The 24,700-nt window shown below is 35.0% G+C and overlaps 1 long non-coding RNA gene across 1 annotated transcript in view; it reads right to left on the bottom strand.

The window, feature by feature from the left end:
• Window positions 1-1,158: 1,158 nt before the first annotated feature.
• LOC106968375 (uncharacterized) overlaps window positions 1,159-24,700 on the bottom strand; it is a 42,578-nt gene continuing 19,036 nt past the window's right edge. Inside the window, exons 3-5 of the long non-coding RNA XR_003421800.2 lie at window positions 20,088-20,161; window positions 11,516-11,669; window positions 1,159-6,187 (exon numbers count right to left, since the gene is read on the bottom strand). This is a non-coding gene — a long non-coding RNA (uncharacterized LOC106968375). The remainder of the gene's footprint in view (window positions 6,188-11,515; window positions 11,670-20,087; window positions 20,162-24,700) is intronic.

The following is a 24,700-nucleotide window of genomic DNA, read 5'->3' as shown; positions in this document are numbered from 1 at the left end:
AGCCACTGACCTAGGAGGTAAATGATTTGCCTCATGTCACAGAGAGGTTGAGGGAGATCAAGGTCTCTTGGCTCCCCGTCTGGTACACAAACTAGTGGAACACATTACTCTCATAAATGCATGTAGTTGATAAGAGGGCTCCTATTCCCAGGAAGACATTACTTACATGCCTTTTTGGGTGAAAAGGGATGTTAAGCCACAGGTTGGTTTTTGTTTTTTTGTTGTTTTAATCTCCCTACCATGGTAGATGGGCACACTTGAATTAAATAAAATACCTTACCATCCAGAGAAACCTGCTATAAATAATGAGAAAGGACTCCAAAGCTTCATGTTTTTTTTCTTGAATAGGGAGGAATGAAGTAAAAGTGTTTGGACACGCAGAAACTGTATCCTAAATGTAAGAAATCATGTTTGTCCCCAAAGAAAGTCATATGATAAACACATGGGCTTGTAAAACAGCCTACTCCAAACCACGTACTGAAGTGAAAGAGAGAGTTGAAGATGTATTTTATTTGATGAGCCATATACAAATCGTAGTATATGTTCACAACCTCATTAAATAAATGCAGCTCCCTTGGAACAAACCAAACATGGTCACAAACTTCCTGAGTCTATTTCGGGAAACAGAACTGCTGGGCAAGTTAAGTTTCAGGCCACGGACCAACCACAAGAGCCACAAGGACGGCTGGGGGGATAAATTTGGAAACCCATAGTGCAGAGCCTGGGGGATTCCTTCGAGGCCTGGGAGCAGACCAGTGAGCAGTTACTCAGGGAATTACCGTATTTGTTCATATACGACATATTTGAAAAGGGGAAGTTAAAACATTGACCCTGCTTCTAGTTCTATACCCCAATTTCACGTGTGCTTGAAAACCAATATGGTAAAATTGGGCTGGCTGGGCGGAACAAATAGATTTCAGCTCTGCATGCACACACACACACACATACACACACACACGGAAAATGTGCACATTTCTAAGTAGGGTATTAATTTTTTACCTATTGTTATAGGTCAAATATATTATCAACGCTTCGGTGTTTTTTAAAGTCTCAGATCAGGTTTTCTCCAAATGTGCAAGGACCTTGCTGGTATATAGATACATTCTTAGAGATTCGGGTAGTCTCTTGATTTTTTTCAGTGTTAGGTTTTCACTGTTCTGATAACCTTTAAAAACTTAATATAGCATATTCTGGATCATCTGGAGGATCCCAAACTGCCATTTGATTTGTGCTTACAAACAAATTGATGCCACATGGTATTTCTAAAGGGAAAAAAATGGCTTTAATATATAAACCATGCATTCACCCTCAAATGAAGGCCAAATGCTGTCATGATTTACTGTACAAAAGAAGTTTTCACAGCAGTTCCCAAAGGGCAAATCGGGGTGAACCGAATCATCACATAACACATGGTAATGTAGACCTCTCAGTCCTGCAACAGGGAAGCTGTAAAGTCGGTTCTTTGTGCCAGGACCCCTGGCTTCCACTTCCATGACATATTTGGACCATGCATCAGGGGTACAGGGAATCCGGAGATGGTCACCAGCAGCAGGCATCCTGTAGGACATGTTTCTCGGAAGGCTTTAGTGGAACACATTTTCGTGCGGTGGGGGCATAAAGAGAAGCTCACCTGTCAGCCTAGTACAGGATTATAGAATAGCAAATTTGGGCAGAAATAACTAAAATGAAAGAAACATCCTTGACAGAGGCTTTATCATGCAAATTAGGTCTATTTAAAAATTCAATGTGCGGCAATTATAGATTAAAAGACTGAGAACTTTCCGGAAGCATGTTGTATCCCATGCTATCATGCTCAGTAAAGTTTGAACACAGTTGTAAGACAGGCTGTAAACATTTATGAAACGTGGTCCGTACCCTTAGGGTACTTACATTTTAAGGAAGGAGACAGTCTCCCAATGAATTAATTTCAGTATAATTGGGATGCTATGGAAGAAAGAGAAGAGCCCTTTTCTAACCTGATACAGAAGAAGGACGAAATAAGCAGGAACCAAAGCAGGCTCATGAAGACGTGCATCAGAAGTAGAGGCACAGAATTTGAGAGGTAAAAAGAAGAGTATCAGACACAAAGCCCACAACAGAGGCTCTGTCCTAAGGAGCAACCTTTGGCTCTTCTGCTAAACACCAACACAACATACACTGTGCAGGAATAACATTTCGAGTCACTATAGTTTCTTGGCACATTGTACTTAATTCAGAGTCTGAGGGTCAGACTTCTCAACTCATCCTGCTGTTCTTCTAATAAAGCCACAAAGCATAAGTATACCAATAACACATTGTATACACTAGTGACAAATAATCCAAGCCTCTTAGAGTATTTCTAGTTATCTCAAAAGGCAGTGCAAAAATCTTAAACACAATTTTCACTCTTTTCAAAATTAAAAAAAAAAGAAACGATATTTGTATGGGAAAATTATTTTTAATTTAAGGTACGCCTTATTATGTCCGTAAAAGTGGAGAAGTGGTGCCTTCTAGAGTTAGCTAAAGAATCAGAACAATTCAGATTGAAATTGTGCTAAACCTATCAGAGCTTTGTGGCTTGGTTAGCTGTTGGAATAGCCCGGATTGCCAGGCATATCTCCAAGAACCACATTTTAGTTTTTCATTCTCATTCCAGAGTAACTTATAAATAGTGAGAGCTAAAAAAGTCTTCTGCCTCTGCTGCTTTAAGGTCAGTGCCACAAATCAGCCTGGAAAGCCGAAATCCAATGGGTCCAAAGAGCCCCTCGTAGTTCGGATGCTTACAGCTTTCAGCTGTAAGCCTGCAGATCACAGAAGCAAGTTGCAGCACAAAACTGAAAAGGTTGCAAGCTTCAAAGCGAATTCTAAGTAATGGGATCTTGAGCTGAAAGTACTCTAGAAATCTGATGAAGTTCAATAGCTAAGTGCCTGACATCAGTTTCAATAAATTGGAAACTGTGAACTTATTTACAATAGTAACTATTCTCCTCAGCCCCACCCAAACTCCTGGGATTCTATTGTAATTTAGACACAGAGAATCGTGTAATAACAACCCAGAGAAGATAAATGTAGAACATAAAAAGATCAGTCCTAATTACAGTTTATATCGGCTTTGGGTAAAAATTTTGCCTTCTGGAAGGTTATCCAAACCAAATTCTGGACCCTTGGAGAATGTTCTGCTTTATTTATCGTTCTGCAATATTGCCTGCCTTTTTCCAGTGTTCTTTGTATTTAAGAAATATTTTGTACGTGTCCCTGTTTTGCAGCCTAGCTGTTGATTTCAGTGAAAAATGGATGGTGGGGTACTTATTCGTGTAAATATTTTTCTTTTTGTTTTTCGCATTCTTTAACAATAAAAACCTTATAACTTCATTCCCCCAGGTAATGATAGAAGCCAGGCAGAAATTATTTAAGAGAAAAAAAATGAGATTAATATTTCAGTTTTGCAAAACAGGAAGAACTTAGGTAGTATATAAAAGGGTCATGAATTCACAGGCGAGATTATCTGTAGTGTTTTATCTTCATAAACATAACTGAAAAAATGATTTAGAATTCAGTTGTAATTTGAAATAAACATGTAACTTATTGAAACTAAATTGTTTAAAACAAAGTTAAAAATTATCAATTAGATCTTTTTACTTTGTCTTTTAGTCATCTTATATCTTTCTTGAAATCTCATTGCGTAGGCATGTTTTATTAATGATCTATTAATAAGCATTCACTTAAAACATGACTGATTAAAAAGTAGACCTGATTTTAAGTAAGTGTTCTGAAAATGTTTCATTTATTGAATACATTGAGGTTTAAGTCCCCATTTATATAGCTGGAGGGTAAATTACAGATACTCATGCTTGTTTTATCATTATAATGAAAGCATCACTCATATTTGCAACCCTAATTAAAATTCTGCTTTGACCCATATAAATTCAGCCTCTCCTTCAACTAGATTATTTTCAAATTTTTGTATAAACTTTACTATATATGGGTATGATAATGAATGTATCTATCTTTAATATAACATAATCAAGGTTAAGAGAAAGTAAAAATTAGGTTCAGACTTTTTAATACTGCAGGGTACATTTTTAGTACTCTACAAAGGGAATTAGGTCATACGACTCCCATTAACTTTAATGGAACCTGTATGGGCCAACTGTATGCTGAAATTCATAGGAAGTTAAACATCAGTAGAGTTCACTAGCTTCATTTTTTTTTTCCTTTTTGGAACTCTAGTTTTGACTACTTTTACTTTCCAATGGTCTAGAGGGAAGACATATCAATAAAAATAAGTCACCTAAGTGCTTTCCAAGTAAGCCCCCATTTTTTATACATTTGCCTAGAAGTTAGAAATCTGCAAACAATGCCTAATAACATTTGAGACTCAACAAATAAATTCAACTAACCAAAGAACATAGTTTTTAATATGAACATAGTGTTCTTTAAACATGAATATTATAGCACTTGCTGTCCTCCAGTGTTTATTCATTTTTCACATTCCTATTTGTAATTACAATAGCAAAAACCAAAGACTTTAGTCATTTTCAATATATAAAAATTTATTTTACATTTCTATCAACCTGTTAAGTGTTTATATTTGAAATGAAATTTATTTGGAATTCTATATGTTGGTCTTGTTAAAATATTGTGTACAGTCCTCAGGCACTCAAGAAACACATGGACAATTAAAAATTAAAACAGCATCACGAGGCCAAAGGAACCTATCTGTTGTTCACCAGTATCAGCAATATCTTTCCACAATTGTAAATTCAATCACCAGACTATGCAGTGAAGTTATGATCAGCTAACAAATCCATTCAAAAGTATTCAGTGTAATATTGAATTTACATTCATCACACAGGATACCAAAAGAGATAAATGAAGGTTCCTCTAATATCAACTCATCCAAGATGTTCATAGCACTGCTGAATTTGGAAACAACTAGGTATCTCTCAGTTTTCTCTTTTTCTCTATCAAAGAGATCAATCTAAATTTAGAATTTTGTAGAAATCTGTAGAAATTAAAATCACCATTTTAAAAATTAACTTAAAAATTTTAAAAGAACCTTTAGTGTGAATGTAAGAGAATCTTTCATTTTTACCTTCTTTGGGCATCTAAATAGCCCAAACTGGATTCATCACACAAAAAACTTGGTTTAATCAGGAACAACAAGTAGACACTAATTAGAGCATTGATAATTAACATCACAAATCACTTGATCTTGGATAAATGTTTCATTAAGAAAAAAGATTGGTCAATAAACTATGTACATAAGTGAAGTTTCCTGTAAAAAGAAAAAACATTAGTTGGTTATCATGTGAACATCTGAATCATGCATACCATCAATGAATATTACTGCTGCAAGTAACATTAGCCATCTAGTCTATGCTATCATTTTTTATCTTATTTAAATAGGCTCTACACCCAACATAGGGCTTGAACTCACAACCTCAAGATCAAGAGTTGCATGCTCTACCCACTGAGCCAGCCAGGCACCCCCTATGCCACTATTTTAAAAGTAAAAAAATTGAGCCTCCAAGAAGTCAAGTGATTATCCTCAGGTCTTCCAGCTACTTAGATTAAAATCTAAATCTCTTGCATTCCTTCACTGAGCAAGTTTTTATCGGGCACCTACACAACATTGGAAATGGGTTAAAGTGATAAACAAAACATACAAGATCCTTGCCATTTTGGATCTGACATCCCAAATGAAGAGATAAAGTAAAGAAGGAAAGAAGTAAAGCAAGGAGACAATTTTTAGATAGGGAGCTTACTCAAAAGGACTTGGTGTAATTTTTAACAACTAAGAATGCAGCTAATTGATAGTATTTCTCTTCTCAACTCTCGGTATTTCCTTCCTCTTTTCGAAGTTAAAAATAAAGACAGAGATTTATCAGTGATCTATCATACATCTCATTGGTCAGGTCCTCTCAAAAGACATACGCATATTCATGAACCACATCCATATTTGCCACGCTTCATCATACTCATGTTTGTCAGCTGTCAAAGATGGCCACTTTTATCAGAGTTTCTCGCTGTCTGACTTCTGCAGTTTTGGATTGTTGAGTTTGTTCCTGTGTCACAGGAAAAGTTCAAAGACTAACAACCTAAGACCATGTGCTCAAAATAATTTCAGGAAAGTGTACGGGTAAGGTTTCTCTTCCAGAGCAAAATGGTTGTCCCTCCATGGTTATTTTTCATTCCATGTGATTTTCTGCATAGAGAACAAAAGAGAGTTTGAAAGATGAGGTGGGGTATGAATCTGGCTGCTTGTAATTCTATGAAATGATACTGACTGTCTTGTCTTCAATGTCAGACAGTAAAACTGCTTCCTCTAACTAGCAAAAGAGATGCTCAATGCTTTTGTCTTTCATTTTTTCTTAATGCATAATTTATATATGGCCCATTTATTAATAACCATGAAGTGTTTTACCTGGAAATCTGCTCACAAAAGAACAGAATATACAGAATTAAAATGAACATTTCATAAGGTAGATATTATCTTTATATTAAAAAAAAGTGCCCTAGTTAATTCTTTCTGAGACTGTTGAATAAAATTCAACAGAAATTATTCAATTATTAATATAACTATATTTATCACATTAAACAAGAATTTCAACTATATCCTGGTTACTGATAAGTCCCAAGGGGAATAAAACATTTTTAATAATGACATATTCTACCTAGAAGAGAAAATATTTCAATAAAGCACCATTTCTGTGCATTTCTTGAAGGCAGAGAAACTTTATTATTCATCTTGTATGTGTTTTCCTTGCCTAACCTAAGAGCATTAAATTGTAATGATGACAAAATCTACAATAGCTAATATTTATGAAAAAAATTAGTATTTGTGAGGCAACAGTCTTCTAACTCAGGTACTATTATCATGTCATGTTACTGATGAAGAGAGCTTAAATATTTTGCCCAATGTCACTCAGTTGATGAGAGGAAGAGCTGGGATTTGAATGGAAGCATCTGACCCCAGAACCCAGCTTCTTCACCAGTAACTACTATTTTCCACAACTTGCTCAGAGTAGACATTAAAAAATACATTTAAATTAAATTGAAATCCTGATAGATTAGTCTCCTTGATATAAACCATTAAAAAGACAAACTTGTGGGTAAATGTTGAGGGTAAAAAGTAAAACATTTAGTTCACTGAATATTCTATGCATTCCAAATATTCTAGGCCTTATGGAAGTCTAGAGCTGAGGAAGGATTTTAGCAATCATTCCAATCCAGTGCCTTCCATTTTCAGATACGGAACTAATCCCTTCTGCGAGCAGAGAGGTGACTCAGGTTACTTAGAGGCATACAACTTGTTAATGGGAAAGCCAAATTTCCTAATTTCCAAGCAAAAAAAAATTTGAATTACATTTGTTTTTGTTTATTTATTTGAAAGTGAATTAATTATACCTAGACCATTGCTTTATATAATATGGCAGACTCTTAAAGTGTCCTCTATCATCCCTAATTCCTGATGTCCATGACCTTATGTGATCTCCTTTCCCTAAGTGTGGATGAGATCTGTGGTGTACTCTTAACCACCAGAATATGGTAAAAGCAATGGAATGCATTAATGACATGTATGTGGTTATTTGATTACTTCCATAAGGCCATAGTTCCCATTTTGCAGAAATGTCTCTTGCTCTTTCTGGCTTTGATGACACAAGCAGTCATGTTGGAATGTGGTGAGGTGCTGAGGGGAACCAATGGCCTGTATGGACCTCCAGCTAAGAGCTAGCAAGAAAATGAGGACCTCAGTTCTACATCCACAAGAAAATGAGTTATAGCACTAACCTAAGTGAATTTGCAAATGAATCCTTCCCTAGTTGAACGTTCACATGAGAACTCAACCTTGACAATATCTCCATTGCAGTCTTTCAGAGGACACAGCTGAGCTGTCCTTAGACTCCCAATCACAGAAATTGTGAGATAATAAATATCTGTTGTTTCAAACTACCACTTTTAGGGTAATTTCTTATACAACAATAGAAAACTAGTACATGTAGTCTTCTTTGTTATGGCAAGAATCTGATGCTGAATTTAATTATTCTCAAACTAAATAAGTTTAGTTAGGTAAGGTTTAGTTACTTTTTATGTAATAGGAGAACCTCAATAAATATTTATTGAAGGAAGGAGTGATAAAACATCTTTAGTATTAGTATAACATCAGTAAGGAAGAAGTGAGATCTGATCATGGCATTAATATTATAATTTTAAAAAAAATTATTACCTAAAACACCATTCATTCTTTGTTTATATGTACATAGAAAATGAAGTCAAAATGGCTTAAGATTAGAAAGGAAGAAATGACTTAGCCTTTAGAAATTTGTTGTGACTTCTCTACATATGTGGTATCCGTAATGCTATCATAACTTATTCTGTTACTTTAGGGTCAGTGCTATAAAGCATTTATCAGTGTGGCTGTTTAACAACCATTCCATGTTTAAGTTCATTAAAAGAACCACTTTTGGCTGAATTCTTCATTTTAAAACTCTACATCACACTTGAACGGGCATTTATTTTATTCCTACGTTATTCAGACATTCTATAATGCCTAGTAAAAAGTCTTCAAAAACCAACTAGCTATGAAAAACAGATATGTGGATTTGAGTGTTCAATGAAAATGCTAGCCTGTTGTTTTTAATGTGACTATCCATAAAGTTAAGATACACTGGAGCTATTTCTATAGCGGTAACCAGTCAATTTGTCATTGACTGTAACATTACTAGGATTATAGGCAAATGAAGTTAAGTTACAGTAGCTATTAAAACAATCTCAAATTTAAAACATAGGGATTTTATTTTGTATCCTTAAAAGGAACTTGCAAAATTGGTTTCCGGGCATATAACATTTCCTGTGTACTGAAAAAAAATTTACCTATATTAAAAAAAAATTTAAATCATCCAGTTTGCTTCATTTTACAGGTGAAATATTAAAGTGCAGGGAGAGACCAATTCAAGGACAAGAAAACGGTCAGTGACAGAATAGCTTCGTCAATCTATTCTCCTGAATTTTACTAATAAAGAAAGACTTGTAATTTCTTGTGCATTTATCAAACCTTAACAATGGAGAGTGACAAAGGCAGAACATACAAGTCATGTGTTCTTGTCTTATCCTAAAATACAAGGACCAAGGGGCGCCTGGGTGGCTCAGTCGGTTAAGTGGCTGACTTCGGCTCAGGTCGTGATCTCGTGGTCCGTGAGTTTGAGCCCGGCGTCAGGCTGTGCTGACGGCTCAGAGCCTGGAGCCTGTTTCAGATTCTGTGTCTCCCTCTCTCTGACCCTCCCCCGTTCATGCTTTGTCTCTCTCTGTCTCAAAAATAAACGTTAAAAAAAATTTTTTTTTTTAAATACAAGGACCGAAGCATGAGAAATCTTAGTTTCCATATATAGATTTATGCATTCTGATACACCACAGATACCAAGTAAAGGTTAATAAAAGGAATTTGGAAGAAGTAATTTCCCAAAAGAAAGGGATGAATCTTAAGAAATCATGGTTGTGGAGGAGTAGGTATACAGCATGTCAATACATCAAATAATTTTTGAAAATGAATTTATTAATAAACAGCTAGTGGGATTCATTGTGTTTGCTGAACTTGAATCATTAATTTTTGTACTTTTGAAAGAAACTAGATAGTCATCATTCATGATTCTAACCACTAATAATGAAGGCCAGAATATTAAAAATAATGAAATTTGAAAAAAAACATAAATTCAAAAATTTTAAATAAACTGTAGATTATTGATAACACATGAAAGAGTTCTGAATTTATTTCTGGAGATTATAAAGTATGTAACAGTTTAACAATTTACCATCTCTATAGATGTTATGTGTACTATATTAGGTGAAAAAGTAGAACTATGAGAACTTGAAATAATTTTAGAAAGTCTAAAATAACCAAACGCTGTCCAACTCTAATGTTTATTCCCATTTAAAATTGAAAATCTACATTTTAGGATTGCTTTTTGTTTATTCCAGAATGCAATGTTGTATTTTTCTTATTCGTCTTAGACAAAGGGGTAAAAGTGTATAGAAGAGGGAACGTATTTTTACATACATCTTAAAATAACGATTGGGATACGAAAGCAATTGGAAAAACTGAAAACGATATTTTACAAACAGTATTCTAAAAGAAGACCTCCTGAAACAACCTGTTCCACAGGTAACACTGGGGCATCAGTTTACATAAGAAAGCTTTTACCAACTTTTACTGGCTGCAGTGTATGAACTTTGGAGCTCTTTAGAACTGCATGGTTTTCATACTCGGTATGCCTGCATGCATGTATGTGTATAGATAATTGCTATGCCTTGTACCAAGGATATGAACTGTGTAAAATTACTGTAGGAAGTTGTAAATGATGTATGAAATGAGAAATCTTTGCCCACTGGCAGTACATAGATAGAACAGAGATAGTGACGTACAATCTCTTCTCTGTCATTTGTCATAGTATTCATCTTATAAAAGGCAGAACATATCAATAAACCTGAGTGTGGAACATGCATACTAAACAATACATATTATTTCTCCTTTTTTAGGTCTCTTGTCTTCTTAAAAACCAGTTTACAAAAACCTTTGTGCCCAAGGCAAATGTAAAAAACTTCTCTGTTAATGATTTCAATGACCGATCCCAAAACATTAAATGCAGAGATTATAAATAGCACGGTGTGTGACTTTATACTGATACTCAATATTGATGATTTTAGACTTGCCACTCAAGGTGAGTCTTTTTTGTGAGGACATATATAGAGGTTTTATCTACAAGGTCTAAAATGCAACCATTTAGAAACATCTGAGGGTAGCATTGACAGTTTCATCGCCCCGATGTGTGAAAGATTTCAGATTTCATCCCATCACTGACCGGCAGGAATAAATGGAACAGCACCTTTCTCCCGAATTACTTTTAATCTAAAATTCTTGTGACTGACCCCTCAATCCCACTGGCCAATCCCCAAATCAAATAATTGATCAAACAATTGTAGTAATTAAACTTCGTTATATTCAATGCCATCTCATCACAAAATGCGATGTTTTCTACCAGGAAATCCAACCTGAGAGCAGAAATAGAAACAAAATAGAAAAAAAAAACTCTTTGCAAGTTAGCATATATTTTAGATTATAAAATTTAAGTTAAGAAATGAACACAGAACAGGTGAAGCAAAGCTATACCTATCTACACAAATAAAGCCAATATGATCAAGTGAGTTTATGCAAGAATGGAAAGTATAAGCCAAAGTATCTTTTTGGTCTTCAAGAAGCTAACAGTCTAATAACGTAGAGCTCAAAATATAAGAGGTGCCGTTTTTCAATGACATCTGACCTTTATTTTTTATGTACACAGAAGGAAATTTTAACATTCATGAAATTGCATCTTGCCCAATTTTGAATGCTTTCCTTCATGTGCCAGTTATGGTTTTGTTACAATAATAATGACATAATCAAATTTTAACAATAAAGAATATGCTCTGGCATTTGACATTTTTTACAGGATGCTCCTGAAAATTCTTTCTAAAAATTGTAAAACAAATCTTTCCTTACCAGTTGAGTTCATGTCTTCTTGGAATCACAATCGATTTTTCTTTTGCTTGTTGGAAGTGAAATATCTGATTTTATTTCCCATCAGTAGACCACACAGATGAATGAATTTTGTTTTGCATACGAGGCACATAAAAATGATGGTATCGTTTTGTTGCTGTGAATAAAGTCAACAAAAGAGCATAAGACAAAACAATATCTGCATTTGGTTTATTTTCTAAGTAGAATGTAAATGCTGTCTTACTACAATGAGCACATAAACAGCAGAAATTAATTTAAAATTTTCAATGAAAGAAGCTTTCAAATGTTGGCTCAACATTTAGATTGTATTTAGAAGCATACGTTTTCACCACCACCTTTAATATTAATATACAGAGACTTTTTTTGTTTGTTTCTTGTTCTTTTTGTCTTCCTACCCTTGCACTTGCCCCATTTTGTTTTGTGCTGCTTTCATCACTGAAGTGCTATTACCCACTCAGCTCCTTGTCCAAGACGGAGCTCTTGTTACTCTTCCTAGCTGAGAGAAATTTTCTCAGTTCCTCTATTCTCCTTCTTTCTAACAATTGGTACATACTGAAACTGTGGAACCAGGATTTTAGCAACTGACGGCTTTGCAATTCCTCTCCCATGGTATTTTCATTTTTCATTGTTTACGTGATCAAAAATACAAAAGCTGGGAAAATTCTGAGAGTACCAGCTGGGTGGACAATTAAGGAAACACTTGCTCAAGTCCATAAGTCTGATAATTATCCCCGCCATCCATACAGAGATGTTGTCAAATACAGTCAGCAACAACGTATTTTGTTTCCCATGAAAAATAAAACATCTCCGTTCCACCCACTCACCCCCCACCCCTCCATTGCCATCACAACAACACTGGGATTAATTTATATCAGCGACATAAGAAAAAGTCTGTGAGGCAAGGAAAATAGGGCTCACTTCTGATATTGATCAGATCCTCTGAGTTAAAACAATCAGTAAAATCTCTCTAGTATGATTGTATTTGCTCTTATATTTGCTCTTAATTATTAAAAAATGATTGTAGGAGTCATATCAACAGATTATACATTTGTATTTCTCTTTGTGTGTATATAAAAGCGTGTCAGAATTCGCATAGGACTTTATGCAATTCATAACACATCCATATGGATCTCTGGATCAGAGATCTCCCCAATTAGGAAATATTTGTGTGGAATTTGGTTGACTCCATCCATTGAAATATTTAGACCTACTCAGTGGGAATGCTAAGTAGAAGTCAAAATGCGCCATGATTTTCCTTTAGCCAAAAATTCCATCAACAATTGTCTCTTAGTGAAAATTTTGTAGGTTACCTTTGGTTAATCGGAGGGACAGAAAACATCTGTCAAGTCCTTTTGTTGGTTCAAAGCATATTTCTGCTCTCCCCCGCCTACCTCCCATTTTCTTCTGGTAGCTGTACTTCCTGCTAATCATTTTCCCAAATACCTCTTTGGAGATATTTACTCAGCTGATTTCCAAAATTGATACCAGAGTTAATTTGCATCAAAAAAAGCTACATTTGTTGGAGCGCCTGGGTGGCTCAGCCTGTTGAGCATCTATCTGACTTTGACTCAGGTCGTGATCTCATGGTGCTGGGTTTGAGCCCCACATTGGGCTCTGTGCTGACACTGGGAGCCAGGAGCCTGCTTCAGATTCTGTGTCTCCCTTTCTCTTTCTGCCCTTCCCCCACTTGTGCTCTGTCTCTCTCTCTCCCCCGAAAATAAATAAACATTAAAAAAAAACCTACATTTTTTAAGGCATAAATAAAGTAGATGGCTTATGACTATAAATCGAGTTTACCCCACACTTCTATGAGTTATTTATTTATTTATTTATTTATTTGAGAAAGAGAGAGAGTATGCACGTATGCACACACTTGGGGAGGAGGCAGAGGAAGAGAGAGAGAGAGAATCTTAAGCAGGCTCCAAGCTCAGTGTAGATGCCAACTACAGGGCTTTATCCCAGTACCCTGGGATCATGACCTGAGCAGAAATCAAGAGTCAGATGCTCAATTGACTGAGCCATCCAGCCTCCATTAGCACTTCCTTTTCAAGGACAATTTTATGTTGAGGAATTGTGTTTTTGTTAAATTTAGTTATATGTGATTTCTAAAATTGGGAAAGCATAGTCTTTAGTTTTTTTTAGGATGTATTGATTCATAAAAATTCACATTTTTTGTAAACACTATTGCTTTTGCCAGAAGATAATCAGAAGTTGCATGATAAATTATTTTGTGATTCGCACACTTTTGACTAATCTTCAACTGTATTCATGGACCACTTAATTTAACCAATTTTATTAAAAGTATGAAACCAATTATTTCTGTCTATTGAGAATGATGTTACCTTGGTTTTTAAAACAATGGTCACATCTGCCATAAAGACATTATAAAAATTTTTCCATGCTTGATATATACTGGTATCATGTAACTATACACAGTGAATTGTGAAATAATGAAATATGAAATAGGTATTTAGGCTATTGGAAAAAGAATGTTTTTTTCTTTCTGCGCACTCAATGGCAAGTAACCTAAGCCTTTTGAAATAAAGATACATAGCACTCCTTTATGACAGCTGACTTTGTTTTCTTTCCAGATGAATTTCTCTAAACAATTATCAACATTTTTATAACTTCTTTTCTTTTTATTTTTTAAAGAGGGTTCTGAAAAATGTCTTGGTGCCTTAGCGGTTAGTTGTATAATTCTTTTGAAATATAAACTGCCTTCATTTTGTATCCATTCTGGAAAGCTGAGCTTATATTTTGCAACAACATAAGCATCTATTTTATTTGGATACTATACCAAAACCAGGCAAAACTGAATTTAAGTGACAAAATGTTATCTTTCAGGAATTTAAAATATTCTTTGCCTTATATGTTAAGTTCTGGTAGCTTTAATTTTTATAATACTGTACTAGGAAAAGTAAGCTTAACACAAGAGTAGGGAAATTTAATGAGTAACTTAAAAAAAATCACCATTGAAGCATAATTCTCACTTAAACACGGAATAAAATGAAATTTCATTGCAATTAGAATGAAAACTCTACCACCTACCTAAAATATGTTTGCTATTTTGGAAAATAAGTAAAATGCAAATTTGGTATCATGAAATCTTGGGTAGTCAATGATTCATGTGTATATAAAATGGAGTAACTTCATGGCATGCAATACGTTATTTGCAAGCATCCTAGAAAAACAAGCTATTTCAAGTTCCATTCTGCAACAGGGTGTATACCTATCTCATGTGAGTACTGTAGCAAGTATATTCACACCAAATGCAAAACTTATTTAGGTCTCAAATTCTAACTCAAAATTTTGCTTTAATTTTGAAGACTATATACATGTAGACTGTACTTTCTAGCCAACATTAAGCTTCAAAGCTAAATCATGCCTTACTAACCTCAATAAGTTTACTAGTGTAGTACAGTGCAGTATAGTATGATATATCCATTTTAAGGTCCATACTTAATTTTTTAATTATTTTATTATAATACGTTTGCTTTTACTCAAAGTCTTTGTTTTGCTTCTTTTCCTTTTGAATTTTTTTTCATTAATTTTCAATTTATCCATTCTCTTCAACCCTTAACAAATTACTGTCTTTCCCTAATTATCTTCTCAATCTGTTGTATTTTATTTTTTTCTCCATCTATTTTATTTAACATCAAATTTTCAGTCTGCAGCATAATGTTTTATCTTTGGAATGATACAGGGATTCAGAGTCAACCAATTGTTTATTCAACACAAATTTCTTGAGCATTCCGTTAGGTTTTTTTTTGCCCCTTCAGATCCAATTTCCATCCTGAATTCATAGTCTTTTCTATACATGAACTTGTGGATCTTATTCATAAGTTAATAATATAACCCATGTTCTAAATGTAAAGAAGCAAAGACCCAAAAGGTTTAATAAACTTTCTCAGATACTCAGCTAATATAGAGTTTAGTCAAAAATTGAATCATGGTATCCTAAAGTCTAGTACTCTTTTTCCTGTGATTTATTTTTCTCTTCCACCCTCCTAAATATCTTTCCATTGGTAACATCCATCAGTGATTATTTACTGAGAACCCATAGTGCATTGTAATGTATTGAAATTGTATCAGGCTAAATTCATAGATATACAAGAACAATAGACATGCACCTGACTACTAATCACTTTGTTCAAGAATCTCCAACTATGAACACTATTAAGGGGTCACATTTTTCGATGTTAGTATCAACACTGAATGTTAAGAACTGTCTCCTTATGAGTCTTTGAAAGCATCAGAATTAGAATTCCTCTTTCTTATCCTTGTTGACATATTAAATAAACAGATGAACCAATGGATAGACAGACAAAACAAGACAAGACAACAGACTATGGGATAAGATACACCTGACCTAGATCCAGATGCTAACCATGGAGAGAGCTCCAAAACTCACTGAGTCACTCATTGGCAATACTAGCAGGTGGAAATTAATGAAAGAATGTAGATTCTGGAGTACAGTGCAGCTGTAGAGATCACCTGGAAAGTTGTCCACATACAGCAAAACTGTAAGTTGTAAGGGAGATGGGAAACAAGAGTACTGGTAAAAATTGGATAGGAATCCAGAATGCGATGTACTCTTCAGGTTTGTTTTGAGGAGTAAATAAAATAACATATGTAAAATTTGCAACCTAGTGCTTGGTACAAAGTATAGGCATGGTATAACAAATGACATGAAGAAAGCTACCAATAATCATAACTCTAACAAGATGACTCAAGATGTGGGCTGCATCTAAAATATAGGGCAGCGGATAGCAGAGATCTTAACTGGGATAAGGCAAAAATGGAGAATCAAGGGATGAACTGATATGGCCCAAATATAAACACTTACCCTACAAACACAAGGTCCCCACACAAAATTGCAACAGAGAAAAGCAGTGTTTGTTAACAACACTTCCACGGGCTTCTCTCTACAGATGCTCTGAATCCCTTAGGCTATCTGAAGTTCTAAATTTATGATACAGATTAGATCTATTTTTCCCACATCTGAACTGTGACACAGAATTAATGGTTCCTTTCTCATCAACACCCATATTTTGAAATCTCAGGTGTTAGAAAATCTGACAAGTCATTATTGGTCATGAGATAGGAAGGACTTTCAGGTTTAATGTCTTCTCCTGCAGGTGTTTGTTAATCTAAGGAACCTTTAATTGGTTAAATATTTTAATGTTTGGGGTAACTATTCCCATGTTGTAGAACATTCGTCTGTAACCATTAGCAACACAGAGACAGTAAGTTTTAGTGTGTTTGTGGAAGGATCTTGCTTTTTAGAGCCGGATGAGGGAAAAGGAGAAGATGCAGGCGTTTGGGGGATTATGTTTCCATTCAATCCCTTTGCAGGGATTATTATTCTTTCTGGATCTGTGCCAGAAAATTCAGTTGTGTTCAAATAAATTATTAAGTTATTCATAAGTATTGGTTATTCGATTTTTCTAAATTGACTTACACATTTAATATAATTCTTAATCTTAATTTTTTTAATCTTTATTTACTTTTGAGAGTGAGAGAGAGACAGACAGACAGAGTGCAAACGAGGGAGGAACAGAGGAGACACAGAATCCGAAGAAGCTCCAGGCTCTGAGCTGTCAGCACAGAGCCTGACATGGGGCCCAAACTCACAAACCGTGAGTTCATGACCTGAGCTGAAGCCGATGCTGAACTGACTGAGCCACCCAGGCGCCCCTATAAATCTTAATCTTAAATTACCACAATTTTTTGAATTTTTTTCCATGGAGCATGACAGAAATTGGGAGTGAAATTAATTTAGAAAAGGAAATATTTTCAGATGTATGAAAAAGGGAGTAATGAGTGTGTACAAACATATAAACTATTACAGTTCATCAAGATTAAAGCAAGGTTAATTAAAACAGTGTGTATATTAGACAATGCACAAACTTCTAGACAAAATTTTCATGAGATTTTTGTTCATAAATAAGATTTTACGTTGCTGAAGTCTTAATATACAAACGTGTGTGTATAATTTACTTTTTCATTTTTAAATCATTAGAAAGTGCCGGCAAGAATCATTTTAATGTTATATAGTCCATGATTTATTTCACCATTTCTTTATTATTGGACATTGAGACAATCTTCAAATTTCCACTGTTGAAATAATAATGCTCTCTATAATAGCAAAAGTTCAGAAACAATTTATAAGTTTAAGGGCATGAATGGTTAAGATAGAACACATCTAGGCTATAAAAATTAATAAAAAGTCTGCAGTACAATGGAAATATGCTATGGTACAATGTCTACACATCAAATTACAATTCAGTTTAGCTTGTCTAAGAACCTTCTCCTGGTACATCACATTGTACCAGTATTAACTGTTCCTATGACTTCTATCTAAGGGCTAGGGATTGCAAGTTTGTCCCATTCTGTACCCCCAGTTCTACAGTGCCTCTATTTCAGGCACCCTGTGGGCACCCAGGGTATGTTGATGATATGACTGACTGTGTAAATCTGCTAACGGAAAGACTAAACACGATTAACAAAGCTTTGGTCATGTTCTTCTTTTTTCTTCCAGCTAGTTGTTTTTCTTTCTCTTGTTAACATGTAGGCACATCTTAGTCTTGGGCTTTGGGTCTAGGAACAAATGATTTTCAATAGATTTGGAAAATATCCCACCTTATTTCCATCCTGAGGTACATTTAAGGAGCAATGGTTCAGTGTGGAGATGTCAACACTACAGATTTATTTGCTTCCTTTTGCCTTGGCAGACAGAGTATCAGAGAGAAGGTCAAGAATCAACATTTCCATCAGATGATACCTGTGGTAACAGATGGCAGTCAGTCATGCTTTTAACATTAATATCAAATCAGAATAGAAAATAATGCCTAATATTGCTCAGAGAATTTGCTAAAGACAGGTTATAAACTATGAAAACTGGGTTTAATTTTATCAACAATAATCTAGTATAAGATCGTTTTTTGGGTTTTTGTTGTTGTCGTTGTTTTTGTCTTTAGCAATTAGGAAGTCCTAAGTAATAATATATGAAGTAAAGTTAGATGGGAAGCCTAAATTCATTTTTTATCTGATTCATTTTATTCATGAAGGAAATATGGTGGAATACTTAGGAGTGCTCATTCTCTCTTTGTCGGTTTCATTCAGCAGGATGGCCATACTGTGCCCATACAGCTATACTTTTGCTACCTAAATCATCCTAAACATCCTAGCGTATCTGAACTGTGCACAGAGGCCAGTCAAGCATCTATACTTGGCTTGTAATTGTCAACAGAGGGGAGCATAGTGGTCACACACGAGGGCACAAGTCACCCAAGTCAAAGGACAAGGAAGAGATGGGATATTTGTTATTCCTGTCAAAGTTAAAAGGAAAGATTTTTGCCTTTTTTCCCCCTAAAATTATGTATGGCACTGCCTAGCAGACTTTGAAAGAAAGCAGGAAACTTCTAAAAAAATGGTTCTTTTCAAACTTATCATAAAGACGACTTCTTCTGTGGAAGAGATTTTTCTATTTATAAATGATTTCACTGTTTCCATGACTGTGTTATATGAGTCTTATGTGTCAGTTTATGCATGCATGTAATTGTTCCTATAGAGAAATAGTATCTTCACTTAAGGGTGAGAGAGGAAAACGCGATTTCTCTTCCCACAAACAAAGCAAGGAGAGCTGGAATAAAAGAGGACTCGTTTTGTTTTCTCATTCATGAACCCACACATGTACACACACACATGCACGTATACACACAATACAGGCAGATGCAGGGCCTTCACAGTCTTGAAGAAAGCATGACATTCTCAGTAGTCTGCGACATAAATTAAATGCCTGACTTTACACTCTCAAACTAGTTTCATGGAAATACTATTTCCCCGACCACTCTTCCATCATAATTTTGGCCAATAAATATCCCATTGGACTGTAAGTTTCTTAAACACAAAGAGAGTATCTCATTCACCATAGTAGCCACAGCACAGTTCAGAAATGTGAATCCCATGCCAACTATGAAATGCAAATTCTACTTAATTTTATATTTTGTTTATAGACTATTTCTACCACATATAAAACCAAATTATTACAGTTTAATGTTTATGAACTCAACAAGTGTGCACGATCATCATATTCTGAATTACATCTCTGTTCTTAAATACTTCCCTCTCAGATTTGAGTCTACTTTGATGCTTAAGACTACCCTCAAAATAAAAGTCATTGATTTGAAATATCATTCATTAGTGTAACATGCCAAAACCAGAACTTTTCAAATAGCAAACCAATATATGCTTATAGACATTAAAATACCCTAATATTAATCATGGTAGGTAATGGTTACTGAGTACTTTCACAGTGCCAAGTCCTGTGCTGTTTCACAGAATATTTAAAACCCATCTCTTGAGGTGTCTCTCTCTGTTATTATAATATACACTTTATACAAAAGGAAAACTCTTGTGAAGAGGTTAATAACTAGTCTAAGGTCATAACACCGTATCAACTGGAGCTAAAATTCAACCTCCTTTTCTCTAATTCTAATGCTTTCAGTCTTATATACTTTGCTCTGTTGTTTGCTTAATAAAAATTGTGTACCTCTCTGACATCCTGTTTCCACTATTATAGGTGCCAGCAAACTGTATTTGTCCAATCCTCGTTGTCATGGCAACCTAGGGGGAAAAAATAATAATTTTTAACTTACTAAATCTGAATGCTCAATGCCGGGACCAAAGACCTATGGCTTGTTTAAATAAGATTTTAATTAAAGCAAATACGTAGTTATTCAGTTAACTGTTATTGAGCTCCTATTATCTGTGGAGCATTCTCTACACAAAAATAAATCCCATAGTTTTTTATTGAAGCAAAATATTTATATTAGCACAACAGAGTATGGGGCACCTGGGTGGCTCAGTTGGTTAAGCATCCCACTCTTGGTTTCAGCTCAGGTCATGATCTCACGGTTCTTGAGTTAGAGCCCTGCATCAGTCTCGGTGCTGACAGTGCGTAGCCTGCTTGAGATTCTCTGTGTCTCTCTGTGTCTCTCTCTGTCTCTCTCTCTCTCTCTGCCTCCCCCACTTGCTCTGTCTCTGTCTCTCTCAAAATAAACAAATAAATAAACCTAAAAAAAAAAGAGTATATGCCTGTATCTGACCAATTTTTACATAATCCACAACTTTATGAGTAAATAAGTCAAGTAGTTTTTAGTGAATGTCTTTTTGGAATAAAAGTGAATGCAACGAAAATAATAAAAGCAATCGTTAATGATAGTACAGGAAGTTAAGCACTACACCTAACCTATGGAGTAAAACAATACATTCTCTGGCAGTACTGTAGGCTTATTCTTTACCTTGTGCAATGATATGTAAATGCAACAACCACAACTAAAGACTATTCTTAGAAAGGTGCATACCTTAAACAACTGCCATTAATGTTACAGAAACATGTCCTTGGAAACAGATACTTTCATATGGAATACTTGGATTTTACTAGCTGTGTGCCCCTTTCACAAACCTGTGAATGAATTTATACCATTGAGGTTATAAGGCTCTAGACACCCTCTCACCAAAAGAACCTCAAAGATTAAACCTGCCACATCCAACATCCTGACATCAACACCCTGGGCTGTATATCTAACTCCAATACATTTATCCTTCTTCAGAACAAAATAGATAGACAGTCAGCTAACTATGGCCAAGAGTGAAAAGTACTATCTCTTATTTCTTAGAAGACTGAAGAGCTGTTTCTCCTTCACTGACATAGACTATATTTTACTCCTTTGTATTCATTGAAAAGAACACTTTTTTTAAACTAAGCAACTACTAGGAAAGTAGCATAACTGCTCGAAGAGAAAGCTGGATCTCGTCTCTAGTGCTGATCTGCTCTGTAGACTTGGGCAAGTTACTTAATCTCTCTGTGCTTCAATTCTCTTCACCTGTAAAGTGGGACTAATAACAATACTACCCCAGTGGGAAGCTCAGCAGATGGATATGACAGTGTAAATAAAGCCCTTATCAATACACTTGGCACATGGTGAGTAACAGTCCACAATGACGAAGATGGTGACCGCCAGGCTCTCTGTACCTAAGAGAATCAGTTTTCCTGTTCTGACCCTCCCCTTCTGTCTCCTGCAATCATTTCATAAATGAGCTGTTTTACTTCTTGTGGAACATTTCAACTGAGCCCCTTCACTGGGACCTTCCAAGGAAGGTAGGATACTAGTAGACACAGAAAGGTATCCTGATGCACCTTGAGAACATACGCTAAGTGAAATACGGTAGTCACAGAAGGATAAATACTGCATGATTCCACTTACATGGGGCATCTAAATGGTCAAAATTTGTTAAGAGGGTAGATCTCATGCTATGTATTTTTAACAGTTTTTATTTTTCCAAAAAAGTATCCTGAGATATGACAAAAAGGGTAGGCCAATAGTGGAAATATGTGTTTCGGATACATTCCATTTGTTCTTACTAAATCCCTAAGAACAGAGACCCAAAAGATACTTTCAAGACTCCACACTAGCAGTTAAAAGTTATCTGACACTTTGAGCCAGTTTCTTCCAATCTGTCAGCTGCTGTCTGTTAGAGAAATTTTATGCCCTGAAGCAGTTGTGGCATACAATAATTCATAAGTGTGACTTCTAGGAACACCCACTTTACACAATACCAGCATTAAACATCCAAAATCCTAAGCTATAAAATACAAGGATGATGGAAGCAACAGGATGAAGATTGGGAACGAGCTGTGATTCCAGCAATTTCAAAGCTGTTATTTCATTGTGTTTCCCAAACACCAAACACTTACGTCTCAGACTAAGTAGGAGTGTCCAAATTGGTACTCTGGAATTCTTGGGGGGGCGTGGTTCTCCTAAATATGAAGGGTGACACTATGGACTATTATAAAAATAAAAGGGGCTCAGCAAAGAATAATAGTCACAGGAGTCGGAAATGCATAGCAGAATGATTACAAGTTTGTATCATGCATTCTGTCATTTCTGATCATATGCAGATTAGACTTCCCATAGGAAAAAAAGTCTACGAGCATATATGCTCACAATTTCAGTTCTGAATTCAGTCAAGAGTATCTTCACTGGCTTTATAAAATAAAGAGAAATAGCCCCGTCCTTCAAAGGAAGACCAGGTTGATTAAACACTTAAAACGGGAAGGAGTCAAGAAGTGACAGGTTGTAAGTTGACTAATTTAGGCACAGTCCTTGAATAAGAGCCTAAATGTAAAGACCCAACACCAAAAGCAAAAGCCTTAAAGACTTTGAACTTCCTAACTGATATGCAGATTTACTGTCAAATTTTAATTTTTTTTCATATCGTACCTTTTATTTTTCAAATATTATGAAATATATTTATTAACATAACATGATTTTTCTTACTGGATATTAATTTTTCAGTTATTTAGAAAATAGAAATGCATAAGTAAAAATATTTTTAACCTACAGATATAAAAGAGAATCCTTGCAAATATAATATCAGCATTCGTGATGTGTTTTACAATAGACGTGGACATTTTGATACCTATCAAACACTTAATAAAAGATGACTCCTCAAGGCAATTTGCAAACTATGGTTTCATCTAGATATATGTCAGTGTAAATCAGGAGCCTTCAGTTCACCGTTTTTCTAAACAAGTATGCCATAATCTTTGCTAGCTCTGTTTCCGTGAGGCCATCATAAATCTACGACACTGCACTGTCTCCTCAGAACGCAGTCACACATTCAAATACTTGAAAGCGTAGTGAACTATACATATAGCAAGTCTATATCGAGTTAGTAATCTCCTTCACCTGTGGGGCATATTTCATTTTCACAAAATCTTAATAGAAATGCGCCCATCTTGCTTAAAAACACCCCACTATTATCACACTTCATTCAAAGATACCTTTTCGGCTCGTCTATAATATGAAATAGGAAAATAGGAATGGACACTCCTTTCAACGTGCACACATGCAATTTGCCTACAATGTCTACCATATCAGCCAAGGTGGACTTTGGTGAATTGAATGCAAACATACATTCAAATGACATAAAACATTTTGTTCTCAATTTGCTACCACTGATATTTAATTTGCTTTGATCTAAACATGCTAACGTTATCCAAGCGGAAGAGGCGACGAAGATCCGTTGCTATAGATGGATTTCTAACACTGAAGGTGTCTACTTAAAAGGAAGTAAAATAAAATGTGTGAAAGTCTTTAATTTTCTATCTTCAAACTTAAATGGTATATTAAAATCAGAAAAAAAAATAAACCTTTGCCTTTTCTGGAATTATAGTTTATAGTTTTGTATTTATGGAATGCATTCATAGGCTCCCTTAGGATGTGAAATGTATGGAAATATATGTGCATTGCTAAAGAAAGAACTAAATTTATTCTTTCCCCACATCATGCTCTTCTTTGCAGTAGAGGTTTTTAATTCAATACAGAGCTAGTATGAGATGGAGCCAATTTCCTGGTCTATATGTGTGACAAATGCCGAAAGTAGCACGAGATTAACAAATTAGTTGAAGTATAGATCTTAAAGGATTTTTTTTCTGTGTCTCTAAATCAAAATTCATACTTTATTTGAAACGAAGCCTTCTTTAGAATTCAGGAATGACTAAAGATCCTTTATTTCTCTGTATTTAAGATAAAAGGAGGGGATGTATGACAACTACTGACATTTTTATTTTGAGCAAATATTTTTATTTGTAAGTAAGTTTACAAAGGTCATATATTTGCGATTTGAAATGATTTTAATTGCAATCCTGCATCTCAGGTTAGTCACTGCAATGTGTGACTTGGGAAAGATGAAAAATTATTCTCAAAATAAATAGTTATTCCCCCAGATAAAATCATAAAATGAAAAGCAGTGGTAAAATGCATTTATTTCAGTATTTTTTATGGGTAAAAACAATGTTTAAAATGTTAGGTGCTAGATAAATATGCTTACTTTTCTAGTAACATTTGTTAGCTTGGTTTTAAGTAAAAAAAACCTCTCAGGCTAGGCTGTTTTACCTATCCTCTAAATCATACGCTTGATATAATCCAGATATCTAACACCAAACAATAAAAACATCTGTGACAATAAAAGCATGTAACAGTTGTGGAATTGTTTAATTTGGGAGAAAATGCCTATGTTTGATAATCACACGTGCGTGAACTGATTGCTCCTCTTTGTAAAGAAACTTTTATATTTTGCAAGTAGTGTTTTGTTTTG

The sequence above is a fragment of the Acinonyx jubatus genome, chromosome F2, assembly GCF_027475565.1.
Source record: "Acinonyx jubatus isolate Ajub_Pintada_27869175 chromosome F2, VMU_Ajub_asm_v1.0, whole genome shotgun sequence".
NCBI lineage: Eukaryota > Metazoa > Chordata > Mammalia > Carnivora > Felidae > Acinonyx > Acinonyx jubatus.
Note: the sequence above shows the minus strand (reverse complement) of the source record. Positions and strands in the feature narration are given on the sequence as shown.